Consider the following 24,601-nt stretch of genomic DNA (forward strand, 5'->3'; position numbering starts at 1 on the left):
AGCTTTTATAACTTCTTAAAACTTAAACTTTGCTCTTGCAAACTTGCCAAAATGTTAATACTGATCAACATCTTTCATTAAATTCTTACACAGAAAAAAACATAAAGCTTTCAGTTTGTAAATTCAGGATGATATGCTTTGCAAATTCTCCTCACAGTAGAATATTAAACACTGTCACTGCTTTGAAGAAAATCACATCTCTTATAGGAGAGTAGGTAAATAAAGTGAGTTGATTTTTGTCAGATGAGTTCCTTCTAAAATTTTCTTCATTTTATCATGTCCATGATAGTAAACACTGGGTCTACACATGCTTAGTAGGAATTACAGTACTTAACACCTTTACTTTGAAGACATAATAGGAAAGTTAAGACATACACACATCTGCTGATAAACAGTTAACTATATGCTGGTGTCCATTTATCCTGTTAGAAAGCTGACACACAATACCACAGAAAGAGGAAAAGATATGTATAAAAGAGGAATGAACTTCTTTTAATGAATGACAGTCAAAATCCACATTGTTCACTTTAGCCTAGTAACTTTTCTGAATTACAAGAATATAGTATGCTTAGTATATGCCTACAAAAGAGGTAAAACAGAAGTTTATTAAACTCGTCACACCCTAAGATCAAAATGCATTTTCATTTAATGATGTGGGAAAATCACAGAGCACAAACTGTTTGAAACACTTCAAAAGAAAGGTACTAAAATATGATGGAACATAGTGTCTTTTGCTGTTTGACATGGAGATTAGTAAAATGATAGTAGCATGACAGTCAGTGAGACGGTGCCCTGTACTAAAATTTGTAGTACAGTTTCTTAATGCCATTAATTTCTATGAGATTGCTTACATTCTTAGAGTTCACGTCATATCTTGCCCATAGGGACGACAGGCTTGGGTATGCTGCAATAATCAGCACAGGTCTTAACTGAAATCAATTCCACTATTTAACTTGTTACTTCATCTTTCAACTTCTGCGCACAAATCAACAGTTGTATTAGTTTCCTTTATTTTTAGCTATAAAAATGCTAATAAGTTACAGTATTTATAGATGCTTTCACATACATATTCAAAACTTCTTTACTAGAAATAGCATTATGGCTGAAACATCTGGTCAGAAGACCTCAACCACTATGTTACTCAGGCATTTTAAGCATCTGTGGTACAATTACCACAAACTGATAGCAGTGCAGTAGGCAGAAAATGCTCTTGATTTCTGTGAAACACTTACATTTTGCATAAAACATCTGTGAAAATCAGTCCTGACTGTTAATGTAACTTTTACAGTGTTTGCTGGATTTATCAGGTAAACATATACATATATATATAAAATCTCACTGCATCTGAGAGATGGCAATACTGAACCAACACCACTACGCCACAGAAGAAATTCTTGTTAATGTACTGGAAATTCGTTTTCTGAGTAAACAGCAACTGAAGTAAAGGGAAAACACCGCTTTCCTTCTGCCAAAAAGCAGTAGGGAAATTCCCCACTTCTGTTCTTTGCTATGGCAAAGTACTAGAAGAAGAGTCACCAGGAGGGGTAATCTGAAGTGGAACAATAATAAGACTGAGCGCTACTTGAAGAATATCTAGTTCTCTTACCTTTTTTCCTGCTGGTAAATGTATCAGAAGGTTGGGAAAGCAAAGTCGTTCCAGCTGACAGTCCTCTAACTCCTCCTTTCCATACAGAAAAAAGTGAGTCCATCCTTCATTCTCCCAGCCAGCTCCTCCTTTCTGTTAGGGGATGAACGGGAAGAGAGGATCTACACATTTCCCTTCGCTTCAACTCATTGTACAAATTGCTTATTTGTCCATCCAAGATAAAAAACTACTAAATTTTAAATTCTAAATCACTCTCCAAGGATGGATGGAAGGAAGAAATCCTAGAAAAGTTAGGAGAATAGTATATAGGGGAAGTGGATTGATGACAAAGTTAATGAAAAGGGAAAACACAGGACAAAAGGACATGAACAATGAAAAATATTAACATTTATTTATCACAAGCTGCAGTGGTATTATCATCATATTCCCTGGCACTACATGGGTGAGAGATAGGGAAAAAGAAAGGAATGAACTGTGAGGTAAAGGGCAAATAGGAATTGGAGAGAGAGATAAAGCCAAGCTGGAACTGGTAAATGGAAAGCCATGGTAGGAGAAAGAGAAGTAGAACTCTTAACTGTTGGAATTGGAAAACTGAGGAGAAGATGGAAATAGACAGAAAAAAAATCAGGAAGTTGATTGGATGGAAGAAAAATGTGTTATTGTAAAGAATGCCTTGAGACACATTTTTACAATGAAATTCAAAGTATTTACTTAAATGTAAGGAGTGTAACTGTATAGGAGAAGAAGAAAACTAGACTGATCTCATGAAATGATTGTGAATGCAAGAGTTAGGTATCTTCAAATACAATGAGGAGGCTGAAGAAGGGATTTTCTCCTTCAGACTACATTGCTAACATTCATACATTTTCATATGCATGTTGTCTGGCAGAAGCAGTGACTTCTAAATACAGGCTTCTTGACTTTTTGTTATCAGTAATTTAAGTGCTTAATAAGGTCACTTTCTGGGGAAGAAGGATGTTAGGCCTTTGCTGCATTTAAAATTTCTATTTTTTTCTTAAGTGCAAGAAACAGACCAGAAAATTTTATTTTATGAGGAGTAACATCAGATTTACTGATTTTAATCGTTCTTGAATTAGTTAATGCTATTTGTATCTGAGTCACAGAAAAGACTAAAGGCCCCAGTCAAGACTGAGGCGCACTACCACAGACATTGTAGAAATATATGCCAGCTTCCAGTTCAGAGTTGGCATGTAGCCAGGCTTGGAATGCAAACAGTGTGAGCTTGCATCTGCTTGCAAAAGACCACATAGACATTCTCTGGGTGATTTAGGAATTGTCTATCTATTGAAAATTGATCCAGGACCTCCAAAAAACCTGTCCCCCTTTCTAAATACTGGATCATCATCTCTGGAAAAATATCTTCTGGTGCATATGTGTGTGGCTGGGAGGAATTTAGGACAAAGAGCAGTGAAGCACTATGTGTGTCCAAAGGAGCAGTCAGCGTACATCAGTGGGCTTCACTGATTTCTATCAGCCTGCATCTTTGTATTTTAATTTGTTTTAATTATTTTAAGGCACCTCATACACTTTAAGCTTATCTGAAGTCTCAAATAAGAGGCACTGCAATAACACTAGTCATTTTACATAAATGATTCTGTACAGGTGCAAAGGGTGATGGTGCCAATGAAAGGAAAATTATCTGGATTAATCTTCATTAAGTACAGCATTTTAACATAAGATAGGCAATGAAAATCAGGGACTGATTTACTGAACTTCATGTCCTCTAAAGTCTCACAAAGGCTCCCTAGGTGTTTGGAAATACAAGTGTGTTTATCCCAACTTCTTAGGAAAGTTCAGCTCTTTTTCTGACCAATCATCTCAACTTTCAATTCTGCCAATCTTATTCATCACTTCTGATCAATCAAGGAGGTACCTCTTAAACGTTTTGAAATATTGTTCAACAGGAAAAAACCAGTTTCTTTGCCATTTTTTTTCTATCTAGCTCGTTGAATTATTAATAATGCTTTGTTTCACATTGTTTATCAGCATGGCCTCTGGATGAGGATTATGCACACACACACATGTTCATGACTGTTTCTTTTGTTTCTACATTCTCTGGTGAGTTTCCTTTGTTTTTTTCCCAATAAAATACAAGGTTGTACCCTGGAAAAAATAGATGAAGTTACATGGAGCAGATGAAATTGATGTTTGCAGCTCAGACAAATTATCTGAAAAGACCACATAAAGCTGAAAAACGATATACAGCATTGTTCCCCAATATGTAACATGGGAAACACCTCACAAATATATATAATACTGGCTGTGACTATAAACATGAGATACCCCCCACCAAAAAAAGGAGAAAAAGTGGCCAGAAAAACAATAGGTTTCATAAATGGGTACTTTACTTGAATTTCTATTTTTTGTAATCAATTTAAGATTTTAATATGTGAAGGACAAATCCAGTGGGAACCCAAAATGAATTCAGCAAAAATCTTTATCCTAAGGCATTAAGACTGTTTCATGTCAGCTGTTTTTCCTTAAATTACCTAATATATTTTTAAATTTAAACAGTAGTAACATAAGATATACAAATGCATAGTAATTCTCTCTTATCCTTGTAGATAAAGGACTGGCCTTCCAGTTCACTAGCAACAAATTTCTCTGAAATATCTGCCAGGGAAAGCAAAGCTTTCATCTTGATTTTACACTTTAATCCAACAGTTTGAACATTACAATTCTGCCCAAGTAATTAAAATATACTATTCTATATACAGAGCTCTTTTTCTTTCAAACACATACCATAAATAGGTTATGGCTTCCCTTGTGCCTTACCTTAGCCTAAAGGAGTACTGCTAGATAAGGTGATATATATGTTCCTCAGTTGTCAGACTGGCAGAAGGTCTGTATACTACAAAAGGGAGAACATTTAGTCTCAGAGGGGCAAAAAGTGCTGGGGAGCAGCTTGGCATTACGTATTTTACATCCTTTGAGCTATGACTTAATTAAAACTTGCAGAAATTTTCTAAATATCTGTATGTCATGCTGTTACCTGGGGGTCTCAGGGTACTCTTTATCATGCTAGCGACTAAAAAAAATTACGTACAGGATTTTTTTTCTCCTGTAAAAAGACAGCAGTTCAGAAACTCAACACAAAAGTTAAAGATTCTCCATCCACATACATGAGGATGAAGTTATATTGGTTACACCAACTGAGTATCTGTCCTGCAAGACAGCAGCCACGTTAGCTACCCTGAAAGGAATTCTGCTTGATTCACAGTGACATGCTTGGGCTTATGTTATATTCACTTTGATCAATGTAAGTAGAGGATCACATGTATTCAGGTTTTTCCATTTTTGTATGTGACCAAAGAGCAATCAGGTATGCTGAAGCCTGCGGAGTGCAGCCCATGGACTTGGGACCCTTCATTTAGACGGCAGCAGCACTAAAGATCAGGAGTCTACTGCATCCTTCAGGCAAGCTGATTTTGAAGCTACGTTCATTTCTATACAACCCCCACTTCACCACTGGGACTCTAGAAGCAGTAATGCACAAAACAGTCTCCAACAAGCAAGATGAGTGCTGAAGACCCACAAAGCTCTGAGTTGCTAACACAGTACTTATCATCTCAATTGAATTCTCTCCACTTTCCAGGCCTATTTCATGTTTTCAATACCTAATAATGTTTCCTTCCCATTCCCTGGTATTGCTGTCCTCTGGATAGTAACAGTCTTCTCTGAAGTAATGCCAACCATTAGCTATAAACTACACTCCTCAAACAAATGAACAAAGTATGACAGAATTTGGTACTGCCCTGTTTTATTTTGTTTCACTTTTCTGGGACTCTTGCAAACTACAGCCATTTGCAACAGGACTTCAGGGCCTTGTTTTACAAAAAACAGAATGTTCTGGCCCTAATCCAGAAAAACACTTAGATACATGTTGACATATAAGCCCATGAGTGGCCTCACTGAGGTCAACTGGACTACTTATTTGTATAAAGCTAAATCTGTCCATAAGTATTCTGTTTGATGAACCCAGAATATTCAGCACTTTGAATGATTGAACACTCCATGAGATCATACTCTATGCACAAATGCTTTATGCATTAATAACTGCTTTTCAAATGATTTGAAGTATCCAAGTTTATATTCGATGAACACTTACTGTATCGAATTTCAGTCCAACCCCATGAAAATGGTGTGAGAGTACTTCTTATATGCGTAAGATTTTTCTAATTGGCATTGTTTATTTCTGTAGTGTTGTGGGGTGCTCAAATTGAAAATATATGAAGTACTAGTGCTTGAGAGTAACCCCAAACCTGCCCCACTGTGCATAGCTAAGCCTCTGTCACCCCCACACAATGGAGGAGCATAAAATCCCTAGCTTGCATTCAGGCAAGCACTTGCAGCAAGGCTAGTTCTTGCATAGCCCAACACATCTTATCAAGGGAGCATTTTTTAAAACATGGCAAATGGCCAGACACCTAACTTGCTAGCTTCTTGAAAAAGAACATCAAGATACCTCGGCGCTATGTTAGTTGGCTTATTGTAAGCTGTCTTGCAGTGTGGCAGCTGAATGTTGCTTTTTTACGCTATAACATTTTAAGTCAACTATTTAATGTGAGACATAGCTAAGATTTACTTCTTATTCTTCTTCCTCAGGATGCCTGTCTACCCTCATTACTGGTATATTTTTCCTATGTAAGGTCATGAAGAGAAATTCACAAAAAGTAAGGTTTTGTGGTCAGTTACCAGTTCTTTCTATGATGTACCAGGCACAGAAGGGAGGAAGGATACACTTTTTATGAGGCCTGCTTGGAAAGTCTAGCCATATCTGGCCCTTACAAACATCTCCAGCACTGCTTGCTTCCATTATGATATGCTGGGTTAAGAGCTGACTCTGCTAGGAGGAATTAATTTGTTAACAAGGGACACAATTATAGAGTCATAACAACAGCACCATTTCAGTCTGTGCTCTTCTTTCAGCCTCTTCCAGACTTCCGTCAAATAACTTATACTAATGATTTTGGCAAAAATTCCAAGACTTTCTATTACAGCAAAATTCAGTTTTGGCCCTTCTATTTATGCATTACCTATATAAGTAAACAAGAAATACTATTTAGTAAGATCCTAATTAAGAATTTTCTAGTGCTTGTGTACTTACATTTTTATGATATTCAAATTGTTCTGGAAAAGTGAGAATCTAATGCACTGATATGATGGGTATCATCTTCATGCATGCACCATACTGCACACGAACTCCGCCATCAGCTGAACTCCACAGAAGGTTATTACTAAGCAGTTGATCTCTGAACTTAATTTTTCTTGTACACAATAATCAATGAAATGATCAGCATCTAAAGACATGTCACTCCTTTCTCATAGTCTATCTGTTAGTCAGCACCAGGTAAAACATTACTCTGCAAGTAAAACCAACAAAGTTTACAAAGCTTCTGGGTTTAATTAGCTCACAGGAAAAAAAATTGAATTCAGTTCAATTCAGAATAACACCTTGAAATTTGAAGACAATCTCAATTTGCATTTGAACTACATGAACTTTTCTGCTCCTCAAAACAATGTTGTAACTTTTGCAGCAATAAGGTGTCTAGCAAGAGTTCAGTACTTCCTGCTTGCTGTACAGTTAGAAAGACCGTGCACAAAGGCTTTCTGCTTCTGACATTGGTCAGGATCAGGAAGTCAGAGAAACGTCAGAGAAAAATATGTTAACCACGCTGGTTAAAAACTTCACGAGCAGTTTGCCTGAGTTTGGCCAAAGGTTAAACTGGTTCACCTTTCATATGAACTAATCTGTCCTGCCTTAATTTTATGCTTTCTGTTGCATATAAAACAGGAAGCTATGTGCAGACCGAATTCCTGCTAAAATACGTTTCTCTAGTATTCTTCCTTGCTTGTTTGTTTAACTCAGCAAATCTGTTGTTTAATTTTTTATCACAAGACATAGCACTTCAGTAATCCAGAAACAGTCAACCCATTTGAGCGTTGAAAAATACATTCTTGATCTTCATCAAGATGTTAAGTTTTAAGAGTATCAGTTCAAAATACCTCTGCATATTTATTTTGTTACAACACTATTACTACATTATTCTAAGAAGAGCACATCTTATATACATTCTTTAAGAATGTATATTAAGAAAAGTGAACATTCTTATTTCTAAGGTATGCAAATTTTAAACACAGTTTGAAAAAATAAGCTTGATTATGAAATTCTAATACATGAAAATAACTCGTTGTGGATTTTTATGAAAAAGCACCTCTTCAAACCTACCTGAAACAAACACCAGTTTTAAAAGTCTTCTGCTCAAGTGTGTGTAGTCAAGCTTTCTCTTTCTCTTTTTCTGTCAGTGTCTCCAAAGTGCCTCCCTCTCACCGGTTACCAGGCAACAGAACAATATTGCTCGGCATGCACAACCAGCAATAACTGACATTATACTTCAATTTTGCAGAGTTTTTCAAAGAAAATAAAAATGTCCTAAAGTACTGTCTTGTGTGATAGATAAATAGCTAACATCCAGAAAACATTTAAACATTTAAACACTTAAAATGCTGATTTTTTTCTTCGTAGAAATGCAGAGACTGAGCAAACTTTCTCTAATAGAGGAACTCCCATCCAAAGTGAACTTGTAGGAGTAACAGAAACCACACTGCAGAAGAAAGCTGCTTCAGTTGTTATTTCAGATAATTCACAGCCTTTTACGTTCTACAGCCAGTTGCATAACTGGCTTAGCTTACAATCAAGGCCAAACTAACGCAGCAGCTACTTACATCAAGTTAAAGTACTTTTCAGTGTTTTGAAGACTAAAATGCTGGATGATAAAGCTCTTTTTTCCTGTTTTGTTTGCTAGTTTGATGTCAATGAAACAGTCAAGAAAGTTCAGCAGTCTGTGCAAGAATCTTTGCTTAATACCTGTTATTAAAGATGGGCCCAAATCCCAGGGAAAAACACACCTTCTCTTAACCCAAACCATCATTGGAAGGGAGAGATGCTTTGCAGCCCTTCTTCTGGAATCAAGTTTCGTTCAAGAAAAGTCTGATTTTAGATCTTGACCAAAGCAGCTCTTCGTCCTTTTGTGTAGTTGTGATTCAGTTTCACATTTCACATTGTAGGTCAAACTCATCTTTATGTGACTTTAAGAGAAGTTGAAGGCTTTCGCAGGTTTTTTCACTTCCAAAATAGAATGGAATACTTTAACTATAAGCAAATATTCCACGTAATCCTACCAAAATACACTGAAGTACTGATGTACTGAAGTATTAATTCCTAATTATTAATTACTAAAAAGGTACGCAGTTCAGCCTCCAAAGAAAGGTGGTATCCAATGAATAGCTCTCTCAGGTGTGTTACACAAATTTATCTTGAAACTGCTAGTGCTGGGCTTTCAAATCTCAGAATACTCCATAGCCTAGTTTTGATTCTGCAGTAGTCATGTTGCATCATTTTATATGAAGCTTTTAATTTAAATTATACAGTGGCTTTCATTTCATTATACTTTATGTGCTCTATTTTGGATGTAAGACTGTAGAAGAGTAATGTTTTCAGTCTTGATAAAAATCTGTTCCCGGAATGATTTGAATCAGCACCTTCAGGACAGACATGTGTGTCAGAATATATATCTGACACCTGGGAAGAAATTGTTCCACCCCCTACTGCTATTGATGTAAAAGTGGAATACAGCTACTTGCTAGATAGCAGTAGAAGGAAGACCTGTGGTTTGCTTTCTTGGATCTGGGGAAGAACACTACAGCATACTGATGCATTCCCAGCTTGACTAGATAATATAAATAGCATTGCCCAATACATACATTTGGCACTTTATTTACTCCGAAGGTCAGTATGGATGAGTTTTGAGTCTGTACAATAAATACTCCACTTCTGAGTTTTCTTGCTCTAGCAGGAGGGACCACATAAAAAAACTGCATTAATTTATTTGCAGAACGGCTGGAGCAGTAGCTGGTTATAGCCTGTAGTGGGAACATTACGCCTTGGTGAAAAAAGACTCCAGTCTGCACTGAAACAAAATAGCAATCACAAGAACTGACACCTCAAGGCATGACACGGCTTGTAGTCAACTGCTATTTCTTGTATACCAATCCTTTCCCATGTATAGCTTCATTTAACAGAACAAAAAATGTCATCAGCTTGTTTTATACTTTGTAAAATCCAGTACACTGAAGAGTCTGTACTGAATATTATATAAAATCCCCAAAGAGCAGACAAGAGTATCTTTCCTCTGCAGAAGAAAGCAAACAATTAAATCAGATGGGATGAGAGTGAGTGAAGAGTATAAGTCTATAAAAATCAGCTAGATCCCTTATGTATTCCCTCTAACCATAGACTTTTTTCATAGCAGTAAAAATTTTTTGAGAAAAAAGTTCAAGTCAGGCAGCAGAGGGGAGATGGTGGCATCTGGGCTCCCCCGCAGCACTTTTTATCTTCTTTATCACAGTTATATTTGGGTAGAACTACTAAATAATAGGGGAGAAGCACACACTCAAAAATGAGTATTAAATTTTTATATGTTGCCAGTGATAAGAAACAATATTTGCATATTGAGTCCCTTTTCACATACACAGACACACAACTTGCAATCCAATTATTTTAAGCTAAGCTAAATGGCAAAATAGATTGGGCTATAGCCTCAAACCCAATCAATAGCCACTGAAAGGATCGACAGTCTAAAAAACTAGTGACTGCTTATGTCACAACCTGTACTTTCCATTCCATGCTAAATACAATTTCGATCAATATTTGCCAGATGTCCATTCTGAAACAAAGCACTCTTGCTGCGACTTCTTTCTGTAACCTTGCAAAAACATTGCTCTTTACATTTCATCTGAACACCCCCTGGCGTGTTGTACTATTCCACTAACAGCATCTCCCCCAAGTCTCATTATCTGCCTTTGCTGAGTGCAGGGAGCGAGGCGCTTCCCATGCCTTTCATCAGCCTGCCCCACACCATAACGATCAGACTTGGTTGCTCTGGCAGCAGAGATGTGTTTATTCAGGGGAAAAGAGGATGCAGGAAAACATCTGATCTATTCATGAGGGACCGCTCCTTATCTTTAAACAGAGCTGGCTATCAAAACTCAACCCTAGTCATGCAAGCATGCTTCTCCTGTCCATGCTATATTACCAATGGATCTCCTTTCAAAAAATTCCCCTTCACTTTAATTTTTTTTTTTTTAAGGAAAGACTGAACAATACAAAAGCTCCTGAATTATTAAAATCCCAGTCCCTCTGCTGTGCCACATTCCCCTCCCCCAGGTAGATCTGGGGCCCTGAATTTGGGCCCATGCCTCGGTCAAGGCTGGTGCAGGCGCCTGCACGCTGTGAGCTCAATTAGCCGGCGACCTGGCGAGGCCCACGCTGGTGTGGCAGAGGCAGGGGGAGGCTGCCGGCAGCATTTCCCTCCTCTGAGGCCTGCAGATGAGAATGAAGCAAGTGCTGTTGCACTTCTCAACTGGAGGAGTAGCTAGATTGTGTGTTGTCAGTGAGGGAGAGGGGGTTTAAATAGGTAATTTTTAGAGACTGTCAAAACTGAAAAGTGTAAACTTTGTTAACATTTCTTTAAAATTCTGGCAGGGACTGAAAGCTACCTGGAAGCGTGCCGTCCTGCAGTTGCAAAAAAAGTTTAGCAAACCATATGCTGCCCGAGAAGACAGGTCCTAGGCAGCTCCTCCCCGAGAGCATTTGAGAGCAGCAGTGGATAGGCCTGGGAGCGCACTGCCATTTCCCTGGCCAGCGCTTTGCATGCTCTTCCTGTTTCTGCAATAGCGTTTGATAGATGAACTGCACGCGGTCCTAGAGCCAGTGGGCTCAGCTAGCTTTGACATGGGAAAGTATGGATGCTTCTCTTTTCAACTGTAAATAGTTCCTCTTGCCATTTAAATTCAGGGAGTAGGGATTAAAATGTCTTTCCGATTTACCTGGAAGATTATACAAGAGAGTTTCCTTTACATTTGATTTTGCATAATATGACTCTGTAGAGAATATTTCCCCTCTATCAGTGTAATTCTGCAGTAACTTTCCTGGCTTCATTAGTTTTACATCAGTGTGAAATGGGTGCAAGCAATTTCACAGCCAGATACTAGGATTTTTCATGTTTTCTATGGCCTAGAAAAATACCGATTTAATGACTGCAAAATAGATGCTTTTAACATGCTGTCAATGACTGCTATTCAACATGATTTCAGAAATTAAAATGTCAATTGGCTATATTTTGGTCTTTCATCTGAGCAGTCCTGATGAATTTATACGAGTATACTAGTGCAACCGAAGCTGAATTTGGCCCAGTGATGCAAGATGCCATTAGCATTTCAAAACAGGCAACATTTTGTAACAGCAATGACAAACGTTCTATAACTCTCATGAATTACATGTACTTGCACAGAGTTCTCTGTAGTAGTACAAAAGACTCATTTTTTTCCCTAAACTCCAACTGGCTAAATCTGGATCCCTCACCCTCTGAATCAGTGGCTCCTGCATCTCAACATTAATTAACTGTATGCTTCTCAGCCCCGTATCTTCTCAGTCCCATAAATTATTCTGGCCCTTTCAGCCTGAAGTTAATTATGGTGCCTCACAATTCCTACTGACACAATTTATCTTGGACTCAAACTATCTCTCACAGTGATTCTTCCAACCATACATACCAGTCCTTCTCCTACAGTTCACACCAGTCTCTCCTGGCTTTAATATCTCTAACATAACTACCAGCTTCATCATCCTGTCTTGTCCGCTGTCCATCTCTGCTCCTCCTGCAGTTCGAGGTTCTCTACTCCTTTTTCAGGTCTCGAGAAGAAAGATGCCATTCATGAGTGTCGATAGCCTTGAGCACCAATGAGAAGGAGAAACAGAGGACATTTTCTGGGAGTTTGGGGCAGAGAGAAAGCTTACAGTCATTTAGAGGTTTGCTTGTAGATTAATGTCTTTTCCTAGGGGACTAATAGAGGGGGTGGTTTGAACACTGCAGTCACATCAATAGAATGACAATCCTTCAACTACTTGTTATAATCTAGCTTTCTGCTATATTGAAGGAAATGTGAAGATCCCAATCGTGACTAATTTATACATACTGGGCAGGGTTTCCTAGCTGAGCAGAAGAGCAACCGTGCTGGCAACACTTGTGCAGATTTTCCTGCCCGACAGCTCTGCAGCATCTTTATTTTGCTGGCCTCACCAAACACTCATGGGAGCAAGGAGCCAGAGAGGCCAGGCAGGGCTACAGCTGGCAGCGGGAGCCCGTGGGGCTGATCACTGCCAGCGAACGCCCCTGAGGCCTCGCTGGCTTCCCCAAAGCTCCTGGTGCTGAGCAGGGAAGCCACAACTCTGGAGGCCAACAGGCGGGAGGCAGAGAGAGGCCTCAGGAGGGCAGCAGCAGCAGCAGTGCTGCATGGCATTATGCTGAGAAGAAGAAAGAACAGGCAAGGCAAAGGGAGGGAAAAAAGGCAACCTCTTTCTTTCTAGTTAAGTAGTGTTCTTCCTCCCTTTCTTCCCTTACCCCCCCTTCCACCCCCGCATTCCGTTTTTAGGATAAATTGCTCCGAATGGAGGATGACACACTGCTCCTTCAGTGCTTCTGAAAAAGCAGCCCCCTGTGCCCTGCTCGCTACGTCCGCTGCGAGCCCACTCCCTGAAGCACCCAGCACTGCTGGCGCTCTGCTTCTGCATCTGCGGCACAGATGCGCCGAGGCCGAGGCCGTCCCTGCCACAGCCAGCCCACCCCAGGGACAGCAGGGCCAACACTGCTGACTGAGATGTTTCAGTTGCCAGCAGCCGCAGGGAGAGGTTTGCGCTTGATTATTCCATGTCTCGCATCCCTCAGGGACTCTGGCACCACGCAGTGCCATGCTGTAGTGAGAGACAGGAATCAGAGGTAAAGGAATGGAGCAACACACCCTGTGTAATTGCTGTGCTTCACTAAATGCCACAGTGGCTGGCCTCTTCACTGGGGCAGGACAAGAGGCAGAGAGAGTGGAGCAGCAGAGCAGAGGCAGAGAACGAATTCAGGCGTGAGAATAACACCAACATTCAAAGGAAGGATGAATTCCAGTCGGAGGAGCAAGATCAAGGCTTAGCAGAAGGCACTAGGGAGGAGCAGGGCCCATGTGGAAGGGCAGTCTGCTCAGAATTTGCATTTTCATGTTAGAGAAATCTAATATATTGTCTTCATAAAGACATGTGGCAGTTCCTTCTCTTACTCCAGCAGGTTACAACACAGCTGGAAGCCCGAATTCCAGTAGTATGTCTCAAGCCTTTTAAATATAGTCTATTTAGGATCTTTTTTATTTCATTACAGGGTGATGAAAATTTCAAGATGCTTTTTTGGAATCATGGCATCAAGAAATGGAGAATCTTAGCTATCACAGTAAGCTAATGCAGTCACTGCAGCAAGCTGTATTTCAAGGAGAAATACCAGCAGCCTGATCCAGACAACAAGGGCTGGGAGAAGCCTGAGCAAACCAGCAAGAACCTGATGCCAAATATTGTAGAAACCATCAACACATTTTATTAATTAGATTAGGATTATCTGGAGTTTAGTTAAAACATATTAACATTTACTGTACTATGTACCCTGATGATGTTAACATGATGTTGAGTTACAGTTATGTAAATATAAAAGCTTTTTTAATAAGCAATGCGAACAAATATTTTGCTAGTGAACTGCTGAACCTCTGTTCTTGCTTTGGGGGGCAGTCTAAGGACAAAGCAGTCACAAGAAATCTCCCTCCTATCTCCCCAGGCAACAGTCCCAGGCAGCGTCCAAACAAATCCCACGAACAAATACAATCAATTAAAGAAAATATGTTAATAATGCTCTAATATTCAATAGACGTAATCAATAAATAAGCAAGACAACAAAGGTATGACTGGGGAAGTCACCATAAAAGACCAGAAATAACTGAACTGAAAATCTACCCTGATGATAGTCATGCCTTGTGCTGCTCCACAGTGGCAAAACTATTTCATTTCTCTATGGTTTGAGAAAATCACCGTCACCAGTAAGTTAGGATTTGAGTAAGAAAACCTAGATATAAACCACAATCTTGCTTTTCTGTTGGTTGAGGCAGAAAAGGCCTGCAACAGGTAAATGATCCTGTAACATCGGTGAAGTCAGCATGAATCTTCCTGCTGAGTATAGTAAGCTTTGGCTCAAGCCTTGAGCACCTTAGGACTTGCAATACAACTGTGAGATGGCAACATCGCTACGCTTGCCGATGCTGAAGTGCGTCCCTGATATCACCTGATACAGTATTACCTAAATGGTGATTTATTACAGAATGAAACATTTAGCATAGTTTTCCCGTTAGTAATGGGAAGAATGATAGTTTTTAACAGTTCATTTGAAAAGTTATTTCACATCTATTAATGAAAAGCACTTTGTTAACAGAATAAGTACTATTATCAATTAGTCTGACATCCTTGGTATTGTTTTTCTTGTATCCAATTTGCCTTTGTTTCTCTGTTACCTTCTAGTGAATATGTTGGTAGAGCATGCGAAGTGGCATTTTCCATAGATATTAGAGCCAAGAGAGACTAGTAGGACTGCCTGGTCTGACCGCAGGCATGACAAGCCAGAGAACCTAACACAACCATCTATGCATCAAGCCCACATATTCTATTTGTGTTATGCCCAACAAAAATGCCTGTTCTTGACTTTTTAGTTTTAGTGCTCTTTCCCTATTTTTTTTCTTCTTCTCCAGTGAGCTGAAAAAATTCATAACACTGGAGAAATAGGAGCTGTGTGACTCATTGCCTCGCCTGTGGGGTCCATCAGTTGAGAGGTTTTGTTTGGTTTCTTTTTATTTTATTACATAATTTTAAAATCTAGTAATAAATTGTAGCATAACTTTAAAATGAACAGCAGGCCATGGAGAGAAGCACTGCATTTTACTGGAGCAGTAATATCTGCACATATATTACAGCTAACTAAATACTGCATTACACCAGTTCCACAAACTGGAATTTCACTTAATTCATTGGGAATGTTGCTTAAATGGTTAATCTGCTGACTACCTCTCCTAGCCAGGTTATGCAGAGAATTCAAATCCTATTTATTCCAGCCTTGCAAAGAGCTTTGAGAGCATCTGATAAAAGGTGTAGTGAATTGACTGTATTTATTATCCCTTTTTAAGATGAACTTTTTTTTCAGTGGATTTACTTACAGGTCCTTGTTAAATTTCTGCTTTCCTCTCCCGCTACTGTCCTTATCTGCCTTTCTCATTACTTTCCTTATTTTTAAATATCTCCCACATTCCCTGGACCCCGTGCCCTCCCTCCCTCCAGCCTCCATCTTTTGCACCTTTATTTTTCCACTATTTTTGTTCTCTTCAGTCTTTCAGGATCTTCATCTCTACTACCACCACTGTGTAAGAAATCATTCCTTTTCTACTGTGTTGTTCCCTACCTCCATCCAGTATCAGAAATACCATAAATGTCTGCCTGCATCTTTCACTCCCACAAATAACCCTCCTCAGTTTCCCACTGTCCCCTATTCCTCAGGAAGTGTTCTGTATATGGTGCATACCCTGCAATCTTCATCTATTATGCCTCCTGCTATTCATTCAAACTCTTGAAGCCCATCCAGTTTCTGCTCTATACTCTGGCTCTCTTTGCTGCCAGAAAACAGGCTAGTTCTCATATTTCTGGGAAAGAAAAAATCTCCATTTACTATCTCACTTCCTGGATACCAATTCCCCATCAAATATCTCTGTCCTATAAAGGACATATATAAATATAAATATAGATTCAAAATATAAATTCAGCTCCCCTTTCTCTCTAATCCTAGCAGATCTTATATTTCTGCCTCGCTTTCTGCCTCTTAGAGATCCAGGTATCACACCATCACTTATCCTTCATGTATATGTGCCTCTTTTATGTATAACTAATCCGACCTCAAATACAGATGACCACAATATCTTAGGCAACTTACCCAAAATGCCTCCCAGAGTATTAATTTATTCAGAGACAGCTCTTTCTAGGCGAATATTTTTTGGAGGTCAAGTTTCACTGTAGTACAAGGAATGAAATTTTCACGTCTATTGAAATTGCTAATTCTTAAAGGTACTCCTGAAAATCCCATTCTATAGAATTTAGTGTTCCGTGGGGTTTTACGTATAAATCAATGATAGAGATTTTCACTAGTATGTTTGGCCAGCTTAAAATCCTCAAAGAATTTATAGTTATTTTCTCTGAATATCTTGTTTTTCCTCATTTTCTCATCCATCTATCAGTGCTTGTTCCTTGTTGTAAATAGTGAAGATATCACGTCAGGTGATAACTGCTCCTTTGTTCACTTCCACTTAGGGCTTTGTATATAATTCTGATCATCACTTCCTTTCAGTGTTAAAAGGCACCCAAGTCTCTAACACGAAGGTCAGGCTTCTCTTTTCTCCCCTGAGGAAGGCGCACTTTACAAGTTACATACTTCAACTTAGGCTCAGAGAGCTGGGCTCAGAGGGACCCTCCATCTGGCATAGCTGTGTGCCATTTCTGTGGAAGAATTAATTACAGCAGGGCTCATTTCTGTTCTCTTATAAAGTAGCTGTATTTCTAGATATAGTAAAACTTTTCATATGCAAGGAAAAAACAGCATTTCACTTGGGCTTAAAGTTAAATCCTTTAGTCTATAGTTGAAAGTGAGACTGTATTTACGAGATTCAGCACACATCAGTCCTGAGGGCTCTTACCCTGAAAGTCACTGCAAAAATATCTGAAAAGCAAAAATTAGGAATCTTCCCTCCCCCTTTGGAACAAAGTCATAATTCATGACCAGCAAGCAGTATAAAACGAGCATAATAAAAAACAACCCTCAAAAGGAAAAACAGTGATTACAGAATCCAGTCACATCATATCTAGCCCATTCAGGTGCAAGACATTACTTCTCAGTGGAGGCAAATTCTGCATTTTCCCCTTACAATTGCTGAAGAGATCTTACCCAAACTGCCTTCATTATGGACAGATGTTAATCCCAACTTCTTACAAATGTGTCTGTAACAGTAACCAGAGATGAACCCTCTACTATTTCTCATTGCCACCAATTCTCTGTTTAGAATGGAAATCCTAAGATGAAACCTGCTCATCTTTCATATCGATGGTGACCACTGCTCTCTGTCACTCAGGGTGGCCTCCCTTCTGCTAGGGGAAGCCTCCTGTACCTCACAAAAACTGCAAACGTCTCCAAATAAACCTCAATAGAGAACTCCTTTCCTTCAGCCCTCTTCCTTCTCTTTGATATACCAGCCACAAGGAAAGGGAAGGAGTAATGTTGCTAGATTGTCCCTATGGCAAGCGCTTCAAATGAAGTAATCCTCCCTGTGCCAGTTACTCTGTCAGGGGGCCAGCTACTGCCATTATTTTACAGCACAAAGTGGCTGTACTGCATTAAAGAGTGTGACCGATTATTTTCATTACTGCGTATATGGCATGTAGCATGCTGCTGCCAGCTTGTAAATTCTAAATGTTAAACAGTGGGTTTGATGGTATTTTATTATTGGAAGGACAGTCTGCTCTTCTTGGAAACAGTTCCTCCTTCCCTCCCCTCCAAGACACCCATAAAGGATTTCAGCCTGTACAGTATAGGGATCTCAAAGTGCCCTTTCAGTTAAAGGCCATTTTCACTAGCTTGAATGATACTCTGGTTACAATTTTTTTTTATAGTTCTATTTTGAGGAATATGGTAATCTGAAACTTCAAGGGAGGGAATACCACTGGTTCCTACAGCAGCCTGAGATGAAGCACATTCCAGGGTTAAATGGGTCTTGGTTAATACTTGCAGTAATTTTGTCTATAATTATTCTCAATGCCTGAGAAATGTCTGCGTAACTGGGAAGATTATGGTTTTGTGGTTGTTCAGAGTTTCTGAAATTCTGCTTGTTCCCTTGTGTTACATCTGGGAATCTTAAAATAGTGAAAATATAGCTGAAATTTGAAATTTTGTTCTTCCAGATATGCCATCCATGTGCACATTGTCATAGACATTGAAGATAAAATGTTTTCCAGTTAGCAATATCTTTAGGGTGGATGTACACATAGCCATCTCTCCTTTATGCACTCAGCACAGGTATGTAGTGCGCATTGTATCTGCTCACTTGCAGAATCCCAAGAAATTGAAGAGACTCTGAAAGAGAGGAAGCAGGTTAAATGATGAATGTGTATATAAACAATATATCTTGAAGAACATTAGTTACAGAGTGGAGACTGTTATGCTTACTGGGGACACAGACACAGACAAGACAGGATTTAATCCTGTGTAAATAGAAGGGCAAGGCTTGCTTGACATTCCAGGTGTGAAATGATGCCTTTCCCTAGAAATGCAAGGTCTGTGAAAAAAAATAAGCAGGTTGATATTTGGTTCCAGTGAAAATCTGATTTAGCCTGTACCTGTACCTAGAGAATCATCTAAAGACCTGAATCTCCTCCCCTGTTCCCTTCCTTCCCCTCCCAGGCATCCAGAGCAGCAGCCCTCAAAAAAACTGTGTTTACTGAGAGGCACAAACAGATTTTCATAGGCCACCAGGATCATGATTGTGTGGTTCCTGTCCTAAATGGGGATGGTATCCCTTCCTGGTGGGAAAATCCTACATGAGCTAAAGGATTCTCCATTCCAGCAGCTTAATATGGTTGAAAACTAGCTTGTTCATTGAATCAGGGAATCCCCAAAGGAAACCGAAAGATTCATGGATGCAGGGAAGGTCTGTGCCACTCAACTGCAGCTTCAATGGAAACTAAATCCCCTCTGGGAAGATGTAGGTACTATTGGTATTGTAAATCTGCGAGGAGGAGAGGCAGATTATTATTACATACTTGTGAGGAAAAAAATTACCGTTTCAGTTATTTTGTGAAAATGCCTATATGCAGCTCGACTGCTTTCCTTTCCTTTTTTTTTCTTTTTTTTTTTTTTACTTTAATGTGGCCCACTAGTGCTATAAAATGAACTAAGCAAAACTTAGGCTGAAGAAAGTAGAAGAAAATCGTTTTTAAAAAGTTTTGAAACTATGCATGGAACAAATCAGAATTCACAAGAGGAAATAAAACTTAGAGCGGTGCACAGGGAGTTACAATTCCCCCCGTCAGATTCCCATCTTGATCTACTGCAGCTTTACCCCCAATTCAGTTCAATCAGTATAAACAAGACAGATAACTGAAATCGTAATTTATATTTCTGGACTTTCCAACTATTTGTTTTGTATGACTGGGGAGTTTGGGCTAGATTCTGCCATGCTTTTAAATGAAATAACACTAACAGCAGAAGGGAAACACTGGATGAGGACCATTTTCTGTGATTATATATACACTGAGCAGAGGTAGAGGATGGATGTATTATCAGAAGGCTCTTCAAAAGTTCTCAATGCCAAAAGAGACAAGATGAGGTAGGTGTGACAGGTAGAACCACAGCTCCTCCCTGGCTGCTCAGATACAGCGACTGCTGTGTATGGCTGATACAATATCCAGCCTGCACACACCTGGGACTACTGGGAGACAGCGCAGCATTCCTCAAAAGTGATGGATGAAGAATACAGCTACAAAAAAGGAAGGAAAAATTCTGGAAATAACTGCTGTACTGCACAGAAAAAGCTCACAAACTAAGCTTGGGAAGATATTAAAGATGGAATAAGAAGAAAGAGAAGTACAGGAAAGAAGGCTGACCTGTTTTTAAAGCTGAACACAAATCTTTACCGACGTCAGAGGAAGGGAGCTCAAAACAAGAATCCCCAAAACCTTTTTCAGAAATTAAATGAAAATGTTTCCTTTCTGGTGCACTAAATTATATTTACCATCAGTTATACTTTATTATTTTATTACATAGCACTGTACACATTACAAAGAGATCCTAAGACATGGTAGCATCACGCTGGAGATTGTACATATACGTATGGGGAAATAATTCTTGTCTCAAAGAACTTCAATCTACTGTCTCCTATAAATAATAAAAAAAGGGTAGGAAGAGAAAAGAGAAATAGAAATGTAACAGCTACATAGCATGTGAGTAGCATGCTCTGACTTTGATGTTGTTTATGCTGGAATAAATTTGCAGTATGTCCGTTTAAGCCAGAAGTCCTGCACCAGTCTGAAAGCAGCATCAATCAGAAGTTGAAACTGAAGAAAAGGAAAGTAGATTTGGGGATTTCTGGGGACTAAGGAGAAGGCTGCAAATGCATTTTATATCATAAAGAAAGAAAAAGAAGTTAAAAATTACACAGGATGGAGGAATAAGATGCTGACACTTTGCTAGGAAGCATCTGACTTTACAGCACATTGATGCCCTTTCTGTGAAAGTGAACCTGCTTGATGAACTTGGAAGGGGACTTCATATAAGCAAATTGGAAAACAATCTGTTGGGTCAAAAAGTAGCTTGTTTAGAGTGCTTCAGGCTAGGAAGCAAAGGGGGAAAAGAATGTATTAGCACAAGCATGTCCAACACAAATGAAGAGAGTGGGCCATCAGAGACTCCAGTGTGGCAGTGTCGGGCTTTGCCCACACTTCCTGCCTGCTGCTCCCCCACAAGCCCTCCCGCAGGTGTCTGCTGTTGAAGGGCCAGGAAGATTTCACCTGGAGGACGCATGTGCTGTGGAGCCCAGCAAAGGGCTCACGGGTCTCACGTGCCTTCCTCCCAGGCAACTAGGCACCTGTGTTGGCTGGCCAGTTCTCCCAGAAAAGCTTCCAATCAGAAGCCTGGGGAAAACACAACTTCTTGTATGTGGCCCATGTAGCCAAGAACTGTGTAGCATCTATCTGATTGACTTACCAGCTGTGGGAAAAAAGCTCATTTCTGGACTAGGTAGCCATGTCGCTGGGTGGCACACAGCACCTCTCAGCCACAGAGCAAGCACTTTCAGCTGCTGATGGGCCAAGAAATTGCTTTGTGGACTAACAAATGGCCTGGATGAGATGCAGGGCATCTGACATGTGGAAACTCTTATTGTTTGAGGGGTTTTCATTGTTTTTCACTTTCACATAGGCAGCAAATATGATGACACACATATACAGGGTCTGTATACAACGACTAGCAGCAAGCATAATCAGCAAGATGAAGCCAGAGTAATGGGACTGTATGGAAAAGGTTTTAACCTGATCGATCTTTTTCCCCTGTGTTGCCCAGTGAAAAAAATTAATATATGGCCAAATGAAAATGAAAGGCTTCAGGATGGATATAAGGAGTAATTCTAGAATTTTAACATCCTTCTTTCACTGTCTGATTTTGATGATAGAGAGGAAAAACACTCCTTTTTTGTATGCTGCACAAGTGAGAATCACCAAATTAGGTATATTGTTTCTGTCATTTTATTTTATTGTGCTGTAGGTAGAAGAAGAAATCAATAAATAGACAATAAAAAGATACCTCTTCAAAGGAAGTTAATCAACCTATTATTGACTCACCTACAGTTACGTTTTGAAGAGAAAAATCTCAACATGATTTTCAAGACTCAGATATCTTGTCTGAATCCAAAGCCTTGGCAGCGTACAAAAGAGCCATCATAGGGGCAGAAAGATAACAGTAAAGAGTTTTCATGGGGCAGAGATCACTGCTAGAATATAATGCTTCAAGGCTAAGCACTCACTAGACATCTGAAATAAATACAGAATTTGCACTGTATTGTTTTCACCTCTAAACACTAAAACCAAAACCATATTCAAATGGCTTTTGGAATATGTTTATGCATATTTACACATCTGATTTCAATAAAATAAATGTCCATCCAAAGTTAGCTGTTCAATTACTTAAACTTTTTGCATATGAACCAAAGGACTGCGTTCCTAGTGGAAAACTATTCTTCAATGTCCACATCCAAAGACAGACTCTTGGATGCTATTAGAATGAGTAATACAAGAACTCGCTCAGACTGTACAAGTCCCAGCACAATGCCTCACATGCCATGTAACATTCTTTAGTTTTCCTGCAGTGGAATGATTTCACGTGAAGTATATCTGCTCTCCGTCTGCTGGAATAACTCGGCTCATTAATTCTTGAAATATTTTCTAACAACAAGCGGCACTCATGTCTCAGTTTAAGAAGGACAAATAGCCCTTTTAAAACCAAATGTCTGGCCAAAACTCTTATCCTAATTGCAAATGTTATCCCATAATTTAAAGGAAAGATCTAGCTGAATAAGGTTGTTTCCCCTCATATGCCAAAAAGACTTTTAGTTACTTTCCCTGCTAGTCAAATAAGCTTGCATCTTATACTTGCCTGTATTTCAATTAAAGAACTATTAGAATCTGTAGCATTTGCTTCCTAAATTAAATGCTAATTCTTTTACCATCAGTATAATTTAATAGACCAAAAATTTTTACAAATCAGACTACGGTGGTTTTCTTATATGCCCAATTTTTAAAACACATTTATTGCTCAGAGCGGAACATATCTTAATTACAGGATTTGAGTTTCCTTTTTCTCCACAGATCTGAACAGTAAACTTGCTTTACAGAATTAAGCCACAGAATCAGATGCATCAGATCATTGCTTATTGATTTAACAGATATGGGTTTTATTTGATTTTGAATTTTTTAAAAATTGTATTTAGTCATATTTTTATCTACATCTATTACTACTTTTAGAGTACAAAGTACATGACGGAAAGTCATCTTTAATGCCCTTAGTGAAAGAACTAAGTCATCTACAACCTATGCATTAAACTAATCCACCATAATGCATGGTACTGGAATTCCAAGTAAGCCGCTATTTCAAATTGCATTCACAAACAGTGTTGGTTAACATTTGTACACAGCATAGAAAATGTAGTAGCCTAGATAGAAGCCTTCTCTCTGGAGAGAAGTCTATTTAAAAAACTGCTGAAATAGACTGGAAATACGTACCTATTCTCAGCCAATATATGGAGGCAGCAACCTTCTATGAAGATTCACATATATCAGTGCTGGGAGAGGGCAGGCAAATGAGCTTGAGCTTCCACCGACAAGAGGCAGTAGCCTTGGTGATGTTATTCACTCTGGCTCAACACACATCACCTCCTATTGTGCAAAACAGAAGTCACCAAGATAGACCCCAAAATGTTCCAGTTAAGCTCCATTCCTTTTATCCAGCTTTTTGATGATACCCATGAAAAAATACATTTTACAATTTTTTACAATTTACAAATATTTAAATTACATATGGAGCATGAGATTCTAAATCCCACCCTGTACAGACTTTTCTTTGTACAGGGTGTGTTTATTTATTAATATGTTAAAGAATGAGAATATGACAGAGGTCTGTTTCTTTCATAGCTAAGTTCTAGTGCTCCATATAAAATTCTGAATAAAATCTGTTCCCAAGGGTCTATAGCAAAGCCCCTCTGAGAGGCAGTTACTCATATCTTCCTTTCCCTAGCAGACAACATTAACATAATGCAGAATTTCATACACCAGTTGATATATTAGCTGATGGTATCTGAGCTGCTCTGGAGTGCTGCCCGAGCCTACAGTTGTTGCCTTGGAGCATCAGGCCCAGCTCTGTCAGGCGGCAACAACTCCACTGCTGCTGTATGCAGGAAAACAGTTATCTCCGGCTGTGAAGTTGCTCCATACTGCACTCGCTGCCTGAGACTCACTGCCTCATACAAAATACCTGCATGAGTGCCCTTATCTCCCTTCTTTCTGGTATTTAGATAAGGTGCTATTCCTCCATTATCTGCATTCTTCTGGTGTGAAGAAATCATGTGACCATTGGCTATTTCTTGTGATAGCACTGCTTTTTGCAAACATTTTCCACAGTAGGTATGTGCATGGTGTCATTTTCACAAGGCAGTGCTATATTCTGAGAGCCCAGTCACACTGCTGGCTTGCTCTATCTACCTGTCTCTTTATTTCTGTCAGTCCCCAGCATTTCTGACTTAAGTTTCCAATGATATGACCATTTTAGGTTTATTAACCCAAACATTGAATGAATTGTAAGCACTCAAAACCTATTCTTCACTTGCTCTGTTTTCTAACGCAGTAATGCTAAATATGATTCAGAACTGATTTTCACAGTTTTTTTAATAGGTGGTTTCTTATTTTGATATTCCCACCAAATG

General features: G+C 39.2%; 2 protein-coding genes across 2 annotated transcripts in view; one reads left to right on the top strand and one right to left on the bottom strand.

Moving 5' to 3' along the window:
• PLCL2 (phospholipase C like 2) overlaps nt 1-1,733 on the bottom strand; it is a 118,591-nt gene extending 116,858 nt beyond the window's left edge. Inside the window, exon 1 of the mRNA XM_026103790.2 lies at nt 1,607-1,733. The gene's annotated coding sequence lies outside the window, so the exon portion shown is untranslated. The remainder of the gene's footprint in view (nt 1-1,606) is intronic.
• Nucleotides 1-24,601, top strand: part of DAZL (deleted in azoospermia like) — a 100,860-nt gene that overhangs the window by 3,553 nt on the left and 72,706 nt on the right. The gene's annotated exons all lie outside the window — the stretch shown is intronic.

This window comes from Dromaius novaehollandiae, chromosome 2, assembly GCF_036370855.1.
Source record: "Dromaius novaehollandiae isolate bDroNov1 chromosome 2, bDroNov1.hap1, whole genome shotgun sequence".
Classification (NCBI taxonomy): Eukaryota; Metazoa; Chordata; class Aves; order Casuariiformes; family Dromaiidae; genus Dromaius; species Dromaius novaehollandiae.